The sequence below is a fragment of the Schistocerca piceifrons genome, chromosome 5, assembly GCF_021461385.2.
Source record: "Schistocerca piceifrons isolate TAMUIC-IGC-003096 chromosome 5, iqSchPice1.1, whole genome shotgun sequence".
NCBI classification, from domain to species: Eukaryota; Metazoa; Arthropoda; class Insecta; order Orthoptera; family Acrididae; genus Schistocerca; species Schistocerca piceifrons.
Window position 1 is genome coordinate 397,230,105 of NC_060142.1, and position 12,812 is coordinate 397,242,916.

The following is a 12,812-nucleotide window of genomic DNA, read 5'->3' on the forward strand; positions in this document are numbered from 1 at the left end:
AGGTTTAAGTAGTTCTAAGTTCTAGGGGACTGATGACCGCGGCAGTTAAGTCCCATAATGCTCAGAGCCATTTGAACCAGTCATGTATGACGTCAGATCATAGTACAGATGGGATAGGACTGACTGTTGGGTCAGAAGAGGGGGTGGTGTAAGGAGGGGGGGCATTGGTGACACTAACAGTTGCTCAGAAAAGCCGGCCGCTGTGGCCGAGCGGTTCTAGATGCTTCAGTCCAGAACCACGCTGCTGCTATGGTCGCAGGTTCGAATCCTGCCTTGGGCATGGATGTGTGTGATGTCCTTAGGTTAGTTAGGTTTAAGTAGTTCTAAGTTCCAGGGGACCGATGACCTCAGCAGTTAAGTCTCATAGTGCTCAGAGCCATTTGAACCATTTTTGAACAGACATCATTTTTCAGATTTAGAAACATGTCTATCAACATTCTTCTGTGTCGCGCAACTCCTCCTTGATCTTGCGATTTTTTTCCGTCAGTGTAAATTGAGTGCTGGATCACAAACCTTGCATAAATTTAAACCGCTATCCGCGTTTATTAGGTTTTCCGACGCCTTTAATTCGATAAACTTCTTAATTATACTGCCCCAGAAACTTGGTGTTTGCACCATCTTATTGCTGTCGTAGTATTTTATTTCATTATGATATTCCAGGTAATGTTCAGCAACAAGTGATTAACTTCGTTGTTTTAGCCAGGTGTGCCACTGCTTCTCTCCTCGACTGTCCAAATACAATTCTCCACGTAGCATATTCATTCCACCTTCGAATGGAATACGGTACACATCCGGCATTAAGAGACCTAGATTGTCTTTAATTTTAGGAAGAATAATTTTTATCTTTGATGACCGGAGGAAAGGCACTGGATACCATGTTTCGGTAGTAGTCTATCGATCTTTCCGAATACTGGGCCAGCATAATGTACATCAGCAATTCTTATCCTCTCTTTCTTTGGCTCAGCCTGAACCTCTCGATTTAATTTGATTTGATTTGCAGGGGAGACACACTAACAGTGATCTTTATTCGATTTGATCTGCACATGGAGATAAAATAACAGTGGTCTTGATTCGAGCTGATTTTCAAAGGGAGACAAAACAACTGTAGTATTGCCCGCACGGAAATGAACTTTAGTCTTTAATTTCTCTCCCTGACAATCTAGTAAAACCAGCCAGTAGTCTTACAGAGTGGTGGCAGACACTTTACTAGTTCTTTGGTAGACGTAATTTCTTCGAGAATTAATGACACGAATATTCCGCGTCTTTTGACTTCCAGAGCTTCGCATAGGGAGATTATGTGTGCCGCGGTTTATCCACCTCATCACTTATGGGCTCCTTTCTCTATATCCGACGTGTGCAGGTGACTTTTGAAGTTCCCATGGCCAGTCATTAGACTTACCACGAAGTTAATCTGTCTCCTGTTCAAGCTCAGGCTTGCAGAACCTCTTAGGGTATGTCTTCGGCGTTATTAGCTTGTCATGGTTTTGTTTTTGGGTCTTATTCCAATATTCTACCTACTGCCTTCTGATCCAACGCCGCTGTTTTGATTTTAGTAATGGTGAGGACAGGTTCCGGTCCAACAAATGACTCGTAGCACCTGTCTTGGCCAGCCTATCAGCTTGTTCGCTGCCACAGCTTCCTGAATGACAATGGACCCACAGCAGGGTTACCTTGTAGCTTTCCACTAGCCTCCAAGGGCTTTGTGACATTCTGCAACGATCTTTGATCTCATTGTATAATCTGATGGAGATTTCTGAGCTCCTGGCTGCCTCATTGAATGTAGATGCCATTATCCTTGCAACACCTACACGGATTGTCCTCTGTGCACACTCTGATTGATGATATCTCCGCCGTGGCCAGTTTCCCTAGAGAGATTGCTCCTTCTACTCTAGTCTGTACTCGTATACTTGGACCCCAGCTCCTTCATCTGTTTTCTACCGCTTAGTAAACCACACTGTCCTCTGTACGGTATCGCAGTGTGCTCTTCCGCTTCTCCCCACTTCCAACTGTTACACTGAAACATTTATTGAAGCAGCTAGATGTTATAGTATAGCCAGCTGGTGTTTCCTCGACCATTACTATATTTACTACATGGATTATATTACCCTGATATATTACCCAGATATAACACCTTGGTGTTACAATGTAGGTACTCTAACGTTTCCAGTTTATAACCTGTATGCTCCTGCGACTGCCTTCATTGTAACACACAGGTGTAATGTGGGCATGTCCAGCAAGCTCTCCATCGCAGCAAGGTCTCCATCCTGCAGTGAATATGCTGCTACTTCCGCCTGTTGTGGCTAAGCAGGTCTCTACATCTTCCCATGTTCCTTAGCAGCCGTCTTCTATTCAACTTTATTTCTCCACGCTGTAGCCCCATAATCTATCAGTTTATCGTATGTCATATTACAGGGGCGGGGGGAATTATCCAGCACATATTCCTGGGACTTTGACCTCAACTTTTTACGACAGGCCCGTCTAGTACACGTAAGAGCAACTTTTCCCTTTGAACAGATGTTCTTTAAGTGAGGGGTAGATGATAGTTTCTCATCTAGGGTTACCCCTCGATGTTTTACAACCCCCACTACTGGCATAAATCTTCAAAGACCTTAAGATGCCAGTACGTGTCCTCGTTAAGCTTTCTCGCGAACAGTACTACCAGTTTTCCCGAGACTGCCCCCTAGATCCTGTTTCCTGCACCAGTTTTGCATAACGTTCAGAGCGCATTGTGCCTTTGTTCTATCGGTACTTGCAAATTTGCCAAGGCTCTCCTTGTCTGAAAGTGTTAGAATTCTATGGACAAGAGCCGTTAGCAAGAAATTTCTTTGTGATGGATAGTGACGGCTCGAGGCGCAGAGGTTGAGGTCAATGTGTGTGGATATTCTATATACTCTATTACCCAGCGAACCGTTAGACCTTCTCTTAACTAGTCGAGTAAAGTCAGCTAGCCCTCTTTCCACGTTCCATCCCGAATTTATATGAGGATGGACACAGCTTAACTTTCCAGGAACTATTCAAGCTCTTTCTTACCATGTGGCCACACCACAAACACGTCATCCACGTAGCGTCTGAACTTCATTAATTCTAGTTTGTTAGCTTCGAACTCTTCCATGCGTAGTTTAGTCAAGACGGTCGATGAGGAACTAGCCATCGCCACTCCATCAGTTTGTTCATAATATTTTTCGTCGAACACTGCTTTTTTTGGCACGTTCTGACGTCACTTAATTTCCTGTTCGAAAATGGTTGGATCTATCGTCGAAATTCAATAAGGTTTATGAGTTATAGCAGCAACCAGCCACAAGTATAATTTAAACAACGGCTCGGCTGAAGGCCATTAATCCATCTCTTTTACGTAGTTTCTCGCTGCAGAAAATGTAACAATGAAAACTGTATACTCCATCCATACCTTGAGTCACAGCTTGCGCAAATGACCATGGTAATTTCTAACCAGCCTGAAAGACGAGTTATTTGGCGCTTGGTGTGTCACGAAATACACAGAACTGCCTGCCCTCTCGCCGGGAGTCTGATGATCTTGCGTGTCGAAGGGTGACCTCCAAATATAGAAGCCTTCTCTGTCATTCACCGATCTACGTCAACGCGAACAATTCGCGAATTCATAGCCATCTCTGACAAGTACTAAGTACAGATTCGTTTCCCAATGTTATCAGTTCAAAGTTATAAAACTACGTACAAACTTTTACTGTTTGAATAGTGCGTCAGGGACAGCAAGCTTTTATCAGGACCTGAAAGCCACTACGTTACTCATCGCACATAATGCTATAGCAAACAATTCTCATCTATATACGAAACTGATTATATACATCCCTAATGTAAGCCCTTCCAATAAGGCTGTTCGTTCTTTAAGTACTATATTTCAGATGATGAAAGCTGCAACAGCTGTGTCAAAATGATTAATAAATCACGAGAAGTTTCATGACATTACTCACACCTTCAGGTAACAATTATGACAAGTTTCATGCCATTATAGTCACATTTTCAGGTAAAAAAACCTGTTACCTGAAGACGTAACTGTAATGTCATGAAAATAGTCGCAATTAATAAATCTTTTTGACCCAGCTTTTGCTGTTTTCATCATTTGAAATGTATCATCACAACCGTGATTGCCTCTCATAGCATGTAAATTGTAACTGTTCTTTATGGTACGATTCAAACGTTGATTTAGCCTTCATTGACCGTATAATTACCAAGTGTAAAGAAGTAAGCGTGTTAAAGTATATAGGATCGTATATCAAAGCCTCGTTAAAAAAAATCTGGATGTCAGAATCTTTTAATGTCTATTCTTGAAATGGATAGTTATCAGGACATCGGTTGTTCAATATGAAATGAAAATTAAAACATCTGCAGCCTGAAGATACTGTAATGTAACTTCAAAACTAGTTGAAAAAATAAAATAAATGCAAAAGTGACGGCTGTCAGAATCGTCTTAAGCAGGATTCCTTATCAATAATAGATGAGAGGAACACATCTGTACCTCTGAAGTGGAATACGAGGTGGCAGTGACCATTAATAATTGCAGGAAAGTGCCCAACTGACTTGCTCAATGTCACTGACTACTTTAATAGATTTATTCTACTTACTAAAAGATGTTACACAATTTAATAGGTAATAACTTTGGATTTACGTTGAAGTAATATCAGTTATAGTTTGAAGTTCTCTTAACAGATGTTGCCTTAGTTTCCATGGGGCCAGTAATGCAGAATTTAATCCGCGATGGTCATTACTGTAAAGAGAGGTAATTTTAGAGTGGAGCGGGGAAACAAGGAATGTTCAAGTCAATAAAATTCTTCTGGGTTTGTGACCGCATTGTCAACTATAAAATTCCGACGTTTCGGCGACTATTGCAGGACACCTTCCTCAGGGTGTATTGCTCTCTGATAATAGTTGACAATGCGGTCACAAACCCAGAAGAATTTTATTGACTGACAACGGCCACGGAAACCTACGTTTACAAGGAATGTTCAAGTTTAGTGACAGTGGAGGCGTGAGGCGTTTTTATGGTTCAAATGGCTCTGAGCACTATGGGACTTAACATCTATGGTCATCAGTCCCCTAGAACTTAGAATTACTTAAACCTAACTAACCTAAGGACATCACACAACACCCAGTCATCACGAGGCAGAGAAAATTCCTGACCCCACCAGGCGTTTTTATGGAGCAGAAACACAAGGGAGGGGTTCTAGTATCCTCTCTAATTCGTTGTAAGTTCGGAACTTAAGTTTCTCTCAAATCTACGTATCAAAACGGACGGAAGCTGAAATTTTTAAAACATAACTCCAATGAAGGAGATAGAACTCCAACACAATGTTGGCGTGCACCTTAGAGCAGATGTCATCAGTGGAGACCCATGAAGTTAATTCACAAATTAGACCTACGAAATGCTACTGAAAGCCTCCGCTAATTTGATTTCTGTGACCAAATAAACAGCAGTGCAAACTTTCACCTCTAGTTGCCTCTAGCTGAGTCTTTAAACTGTCAGTGAGCCACGTAGCGTCGTTGTGAAAACATCGGTGTGAACATTGTTGCTGATTACTTTACACAGTGTTCTATATGTCTGCGAACTCCGAAAGACCTGACTTGAAGAAATAAAAAGATCTGCATCATTTTTATGTAAGCTCCGCAAAACTGCAGTTGAATCCCACATTATACTAAGCGAGGCATTTGGAGAACAAGCTTTGAGCCAGGCAAGAACATTCGAGTGGTCTAAATGATGTAAAGGTGTCAGGGGTCTGGAGGATCACGAACAATCTGACCGACCGCCATCATGCAAAACTCCGGCAACTTTCGCTAAAGTGCGTGAAGTGACCCACAAGGACAGAAGGCAGACAAACCATGGCGTTTGTGAGATAGACAGAATTTCATACTGAACGTGTCAAGGCATTCTAGCTCATGAATTGAACATGAAACGAATTGCAATGAAGTTCGTTGTTTAACTTTTGAGTGCATGCCTACGGGACTATATGTTTCAGGAGTGGACTGAAGTGCAGACGACAGTTTCAGACGATAGAAATTTCCCACCCACGGCCATAAATACCGATGAATCATGGGTGTACGATTGTGACTAAGGAACAAAACAGCAATCTTCGGTGTTAGAGACACCATCCTCTCCGCGTCCCAAGGGCCAAGAAAGTGAGCCAATTGCGCAGCAACATCAAGCCAAAGCTTTTTTTTCATAGAATTATCATCCATGTGCCCAGATAGTAATAGGGAAGTTCTACAGTAATGTTTTGAGCGGCTAAGGGAAGATGTTACGCGCAAAGTGCTTGAGAGACGGGGTAACAAAGACTGGTTGCTGCATAGTATCAACGAACGTGCACAGATCTCGCTCAGTGTGATGGAATTCCTGGCAAAAAAACAACATGACAAGCGTCCTTCAACCACCTTATTCACCTGATCTAGCCCCTTGTGATTTCTTCTTCTTCTTCTTCTTCTCCTTCTTCTTTTTCTGAAAATGAAATTGTAGGCGTGGGGTTTTGGCTCCATAGAAGACATCTAAGCATAAACACAACTAATTTTGAACACGATTCAGTCAAAAGACTTACACTGCTGTTTCCAGCAATGGGAAAATTGCTTGAAGCGTCGCGTACAAGAACAAGGGGACTACTTTCAAGACGACGGTGGAAATTAAGATGTAAAGGAAGTTTACTCTTTTTTATGGGGTTATTCTCCGGAAAACTGGATAGTACCTTGAATCAATTTGGACGAAGATTCATTCTAAAATGTCATGCCAACCATCTTTCGTCACAAATAATCTACTGCTTTTAATAACAGCGTATACGTAGTTGTAAAAGATCCATTATGCAAATCAACTTTATATCCAGATGAACCAAGAACACACTAGCTGTAAACGAATATGCAGTTGGGAACTCTGGATGTAGACATGTTCTGTCGTTATCTGCTCTCGCGTACCGCCATCACAAGAATTCCACACTAATGCTGGAGTACTAATCACAGCCCACCACGCAGCACGTACCTGATTCTTCTAATACTTTTTGAGGAACTTGATACACATGCGGAGAAAATGTCTTCACTTAAATTTATGTGTTTTTCAGGGACCAACAGTACAAGCATTTTCCATCAGAAGTTATATAGCTACTACGTAGAAAAGTAACAAACCGTATAGCTACAAAAAATCGTAAAAATCGTAAAGTAAATGAGAAGCCACTTTCTAACGCAGTAAAGGCGGCTATTAATGCAAGCCTTGCTGCGAAATCTGACCTCTCTCCTGTAACAATAAAGATAACTACACTGCTCAAAAAAATTAAGAGAACAAGTGTACCAACGTCCGGTATGTTAAATGTATTTTGATACAGGTGGCACCTGTGATCTCACTGTACAGCTTAAGACCTTCGCTTCCATTATATGCAACAGCTGAAGTCATTCGCCGTCCGTCGGCTGTGTTACGCATTACAGTAGTAGGTGACTCCTCAGAAGAAAGTGAATACCGATTTCCCATGCCAGAGACCTTGTGACGACGTCAGGGGATGTCTTGCGAGCCAGGACGCTAACGTACCAGCGGTGAATCCCGACCTAAATCCTATTGAGTATGTGTGGAACATACTTGACAGACGTGTTCGTGGTCGTCCTTTTGTCCCACAGATTCTCCAAGGATACCACAGAGTGAGCTTCATAGAGGTCATGGTGTCAGACAGCGATAAACGCTCGCGGGGTGCATACAGGTTTTTGAAGGTCTCAAAGTCCAACGTAAAGCACCCAGTATGACAGAATGAATGGAAGTTTACAGTTTGTTTTCGACCCTTGCCAAACATTTCAGTTCTTGTTATGTAAATGAACGAGGATGTAATGATGTTTTGTTGCAAACTTAATTTGTGAAAGATAGAGGTATAATTTGGTAACTTTCACAGTCCTCAGTTATAGCTCAATGGAGTGTAACGGACGCAACAAGTCAAGTTTTCCTAATTATTTTGAGCGGTGTATATGTGCTGATATCTTCTTTGACGTAGAGAAACTAAAACGTGTTTCAGCACTGACTTTCCGATGGCAATCACAAGTTTCTGTTCCTTGTTTATAGGAGCGCTGTATGTTGTTAGTTCTCAGATAGCCAAGATGTGATATCCTATCATGACAAAGCACTATCTAGTTATAGAGTGTTTATCCGCGTAATCTAATTACTCAGTGTCCACAAAACACCATCTAGTTAGGGTGTTTGTCCATGTAATCGATTGTTAACACTGTAATAATTCGGAAAAACTTTCTGATTGTCATCCATGCGGTAGGTGATATTCCTCCATTCAACGTTTTCAAACATTCAGGCTGCGACTCACCCGGCTAGCCATCTTTCCCACTGTCTTGCCACCTACGGTTTGTCATACATAGCTACACAGTCCTGAGGTCCTTCATTTTGTTAATCATCTTTGTTTTTCCTTAGAATCTGAAATAAAATAATTCCATATAATTTCGGGCGTGCAGCCGCATAAATTTCACTTCTTCTTGTAATATTTCGGCTATGTACAGTTCAACCAACTTCAGACTGGGTCTGTATTTTTGGAATGAGAAAAGTAACTGTTGGGAAAAAATTGTAAAGTGTCGACAGTCTAAGCTGCTTTACAATACACTGTACTTATTTCTTCAAAGTTAAAAATGTAGACTACAAAAAAGACAACAGTGATCATTTCTTGGACTGAAATTCTGAAATATGATGCCGCTGGTTCAGAATATGATACACATGCGATCTTGTTATGCATACTGAAGACATAAGGTTGATGTCTTAAAAATTCTATAAAGAACACACAGAACGACACATATGTATATTCGGGATTCCTCTGCAGCGATATATCAGAGTGAACTACAGAAATTTCTTCATTGTTTTTCCTATTTTAACACTATAAAGTCAAACAACAATGGGTAGAAACTGTTTACAATTTTACTTACAAGGTCTACAACTTCGCTTCTGCCGTTCTTTTCTCGAGGTTCGAGACTTAATTGTGAAAAACTTACAAAAAATAAACGATTCAAAGTATTGGCCATCGTTGGCCACAGCTTTCTCCTAGCTTAGGGCAGCATACGAATCCCGCAGTGTATAAACTGGGCATCTTTTGAGGGGACCCATGGATCGATCCAGTTTTACACTCGTTCATATGACCGCAAGTGCTAGTCAGCTGGGCCGTGTGTCATAGATCGAGAAAGGTGGCAGCCAGAGCGAGGACTATCTGGAGAATACAGCGGGTGGGTAGAGCTTCCCATTTCAACGTTTCCAAGTATGTTTTGACGGGATTTTCGGCATGGGGTCGTGCACGGTCATGCTGCAAAATCATTTTTTCATGTCTATCGCTGTAGTGTGGCCGTTTGTCTTTCAGTGCTCGGCTCAAACGTATCAGTTGCTTTCGATAACGATATCCTGTGATTATTCCCGTCGGTCGCAGTAGCATCGAAAGCTTTCTCTCTTTCACAACCATGTCGGTCTTCAACGTCAAAATTACCATTCTTGAAGCATGGAAACAATTTTCTGTCATTAACAGGCGTTTCATCGTAGGTCTTACCCAGCTTTTTATGAGCCTCGGCCGCAGATTTCTTCATATCAAAGCAGAAAATTGAAACCTCCCGCAAATGACGAGAATTTGGCTCAAAAGTTGACGTATTCAGTTGAGAATAACTTTATGATGCAATCAAAAATCGACTGATATTTTAATGGCGTTATGTTCCCAAATGCCTAAGCTTACTGTATGACACTTACGACTAACGACTTTCACCACTACTTCCACTACTGCCGCCTGTTGTAAAACGGTGGAAGCAAAGTTGTAGACCTTATAGTTTACTGGCACTATTTAAAAAATCAGAGTAGAGATACACAAAAGAGAATCACTGTCTTATTATTTTCATGTAGGTCAACAGGACCTCGTCTGATATTTCTCAGCCCAGTATCAACATCAGGACTTGGCACTTTCCCTAACACTCATATTAATAAGATAAATGTCTTTTCCACCTTATTTAAAAACGATGTTCTCATTGTACTCCGATTCGAGCCATAACTTCTAGGTCATTTTTCAGTACTTTTTGTATGGTGCAGAGGTATCTGTGGCTATATGAATTCCTTTTTGGTCCTCGTAGATACAGTCTCCTCCGCCTACATGTGCGGGATCAGTCATTACAATACAATCTGATATGAACCCCCCAAGGGGTCGACATCATCCATGCCGTTGCCACTCTTCAAAGAAATGTCGAAATCAGAAGCAATCTCATCAGTTTCCTGTGTTTTTCATGTACTTGCCACAGCTTTCTCCATAGGCATAGCTTTTGGGCTATCCTGTTTTAGTCTTACACCTTGTTTGTTTGGGGGCTTTTCTTTAACAGCAGTGAGTTTATTGCTGGAGCCGTAGTCCCCCGCGCATAGAAAGGGCGGCAACCCGCAGAACATCGCTGTGTGGCTGGTACCCGCGCCTTAAGCGACAGTGCATCACTTAAAAATCAACAGTTTTACAATTTGGACTGGAGAGTACCATATTTAAGGGTTATATTGAATGCTTAGTAATTATTTCCATATAATAATAAACGTGACAATAATGAATCATTCAGCAGACAGAGCTAAACCTTGTTTGTCTAAATTACTTTTTACCTCGAAACTGAAGTTTCTAATGGAAAAACAAATTATGACTATTCCTAAACAATGGCATCGTGACTGATAGTATGAATATTTGTGAAATGTACGGTTTTTCTTATGAATAGACTGGACATATCTTTTTTGGAAAGTCTTGCCAGTATCAGTTTTAGGACACCTTATCCTACAGAATTCTGATTTTAAATGAACAAACAAAATTTTCACAGCCATACGAAGGCCAAATAACCTGTGCAGAGTATGCATTGTACACTTGTTGACGTTGTCATCAATCAAGACTGATAATGCGAAGCTAAACCGAGAAGATCAGGTTAGATCATCACATCATTGGCGTCAAATTTCATTGTCAGCTCAAGAACTTCAAGTAAATGCCGTTCTCAAGTCTCCGCCACAGCCAACACACTAAAACGCCACTTCTTTTTATATTGGCCAAATATAGCATTCAGGTTTGTTTCCATCAGGAAAACTGCGTGCTCCGAGACCTAATTAATGAGATGGGAGAAAGTACAGCCTGGGTCGTAAATTTCAATCTTTTTATTCCAGGTCGATTTCGGCTACTGTGTAGTATTTTCAGTGCAGTTACATCGAAGTCATGACGACTATCATAAATGAAATCGCACACAATATCGCACTGACGTTGCAGATGATAAACCGTTAAACTCAACGGTTTGCTACCTGTAACGTCACTGTAGCATCATATGCGGGTTTGTATAGATAAATCGTTAAACTCAACGATTTGTTATCCGTAATGTCACCGTGGTACCATAAGCGATTTTATATACGATAGATCAGCATGACTTGGATATAACTGCACTGAAGACAGATACACAGTAGACGAAAACGATCTCGAATAGAAAGATTAAAATTTACGACGTATGCTACCCTTCCTTCTAACTTAGATCTTAACATAGTCTTCTCTGAATGTGAAGGCCTGTTCTGCCCCTTATCTTGGAATATGACTTTTCTCTATACACAATCCTCTGCATATTTGAAAGTCAGTGTTACCCAATTATCTGTCTGTGGTAATAATGTAACATTATGTATGAAACGTGATCCATCCCTGACTCATTGCGTTAATGACTTTACTAAGTGCAAACGAAGTCCCGGGGAATTCTCTCAAACGCTTCTCGCCTCACATTTTATAAAGTTTACCGTACATGAGACCACTTAAAGCCCTTTATACGAAGGTATGTATCACTAACTGGCTTACTTAAAGCAGTAAATAGCTCACAGCTGCCCTAATGTGAACTGGTTTTACTTCCAAAGCGGTTCTCTGCCAAATAATTCTTGCGAAATATTGGATAATTCAGTATGATCTTCACCACATTTGGAGAATATTAGTGCTGTGATTGCTACTCCCTGCCTACCGCTTGTTGCATACGAAGTACCCTGGCCGTTAGTTGCGTTACGTACTGAACTGCGAGGAAAACAGATTCTTTAGCCACCCCGCTTTAGTCAGTTAATATTTATCCATTCCTCTCTCTCTCTCTCTCTCTCTCTCTATCTATCTATCTATCTATACATCTATCTGTCTGTCTGTCTGTCTACCTACCTATCTATCTATCTCCCCTGAATAACTCGAAAACCATGACCTCCAGCGCAAACGTATCCCAGTACAAAACTTGACTGCATTAAAATTCCTACAAAACGGTCCTGTTCATTTTGTTTCTGTAGGACAAACAGTTTGCGAGTAGCGAGCGAGAGAACATTACAATTTCGCCAGTCGTTTTGAAGGCCAGATGTAGAATGTGAGTTGTATAAAATGACATCGATAGGGGCAGCTGATTCACCCTGTGTAGTACGTGTGTAGAGGAACTTTATATTGCGTACCATGTACTACTTGGCGCTAGGATTATGACACTGGTGAAAATAACTGGGCTCAGATAAGGTGTGTTATATCGCAATCATACCATATTTTCACAAGAGCCAGCGTTCCAGCACTTAGCTGTCAGCACTTAGCTTGCAGCATTTGGTGCACTTGGTATACAATATAAAGTTCCTGTAAACAACGTAGTCCCTCCAAAGTTAGCTAATGGAGCAATAAAAAGTTTTAAAAACATTTTCAAAACAACAAGTCATATTATATGCTCAAATAATCTGACAAGTATTTCTTAGTATCAAGCATATGTTGTAACCACTTTTCAGGAACTTAGATTATTTTAGAAATGGGACTGATTATCCATCAGTACTTATATCTTGCTTCCCTTTTTGAATTTACAAA

At 41.0% G+C, this 12,812-nt stretch overlaps 1 protein-coding gene across 1 annotated transcript in view; it reads left to right on the forward strand.

Moving 5' to 3' along the window:
• Positions 1–12,812, forward strand: part of LOC124799027 (protein SPT2 homolog) — a 512,977-nt gene that overhangs the window by 437,898 nt on the left and 62,267 nt on the right. The gene's annotated exons all lie outside the window — the stretch shown is intronic.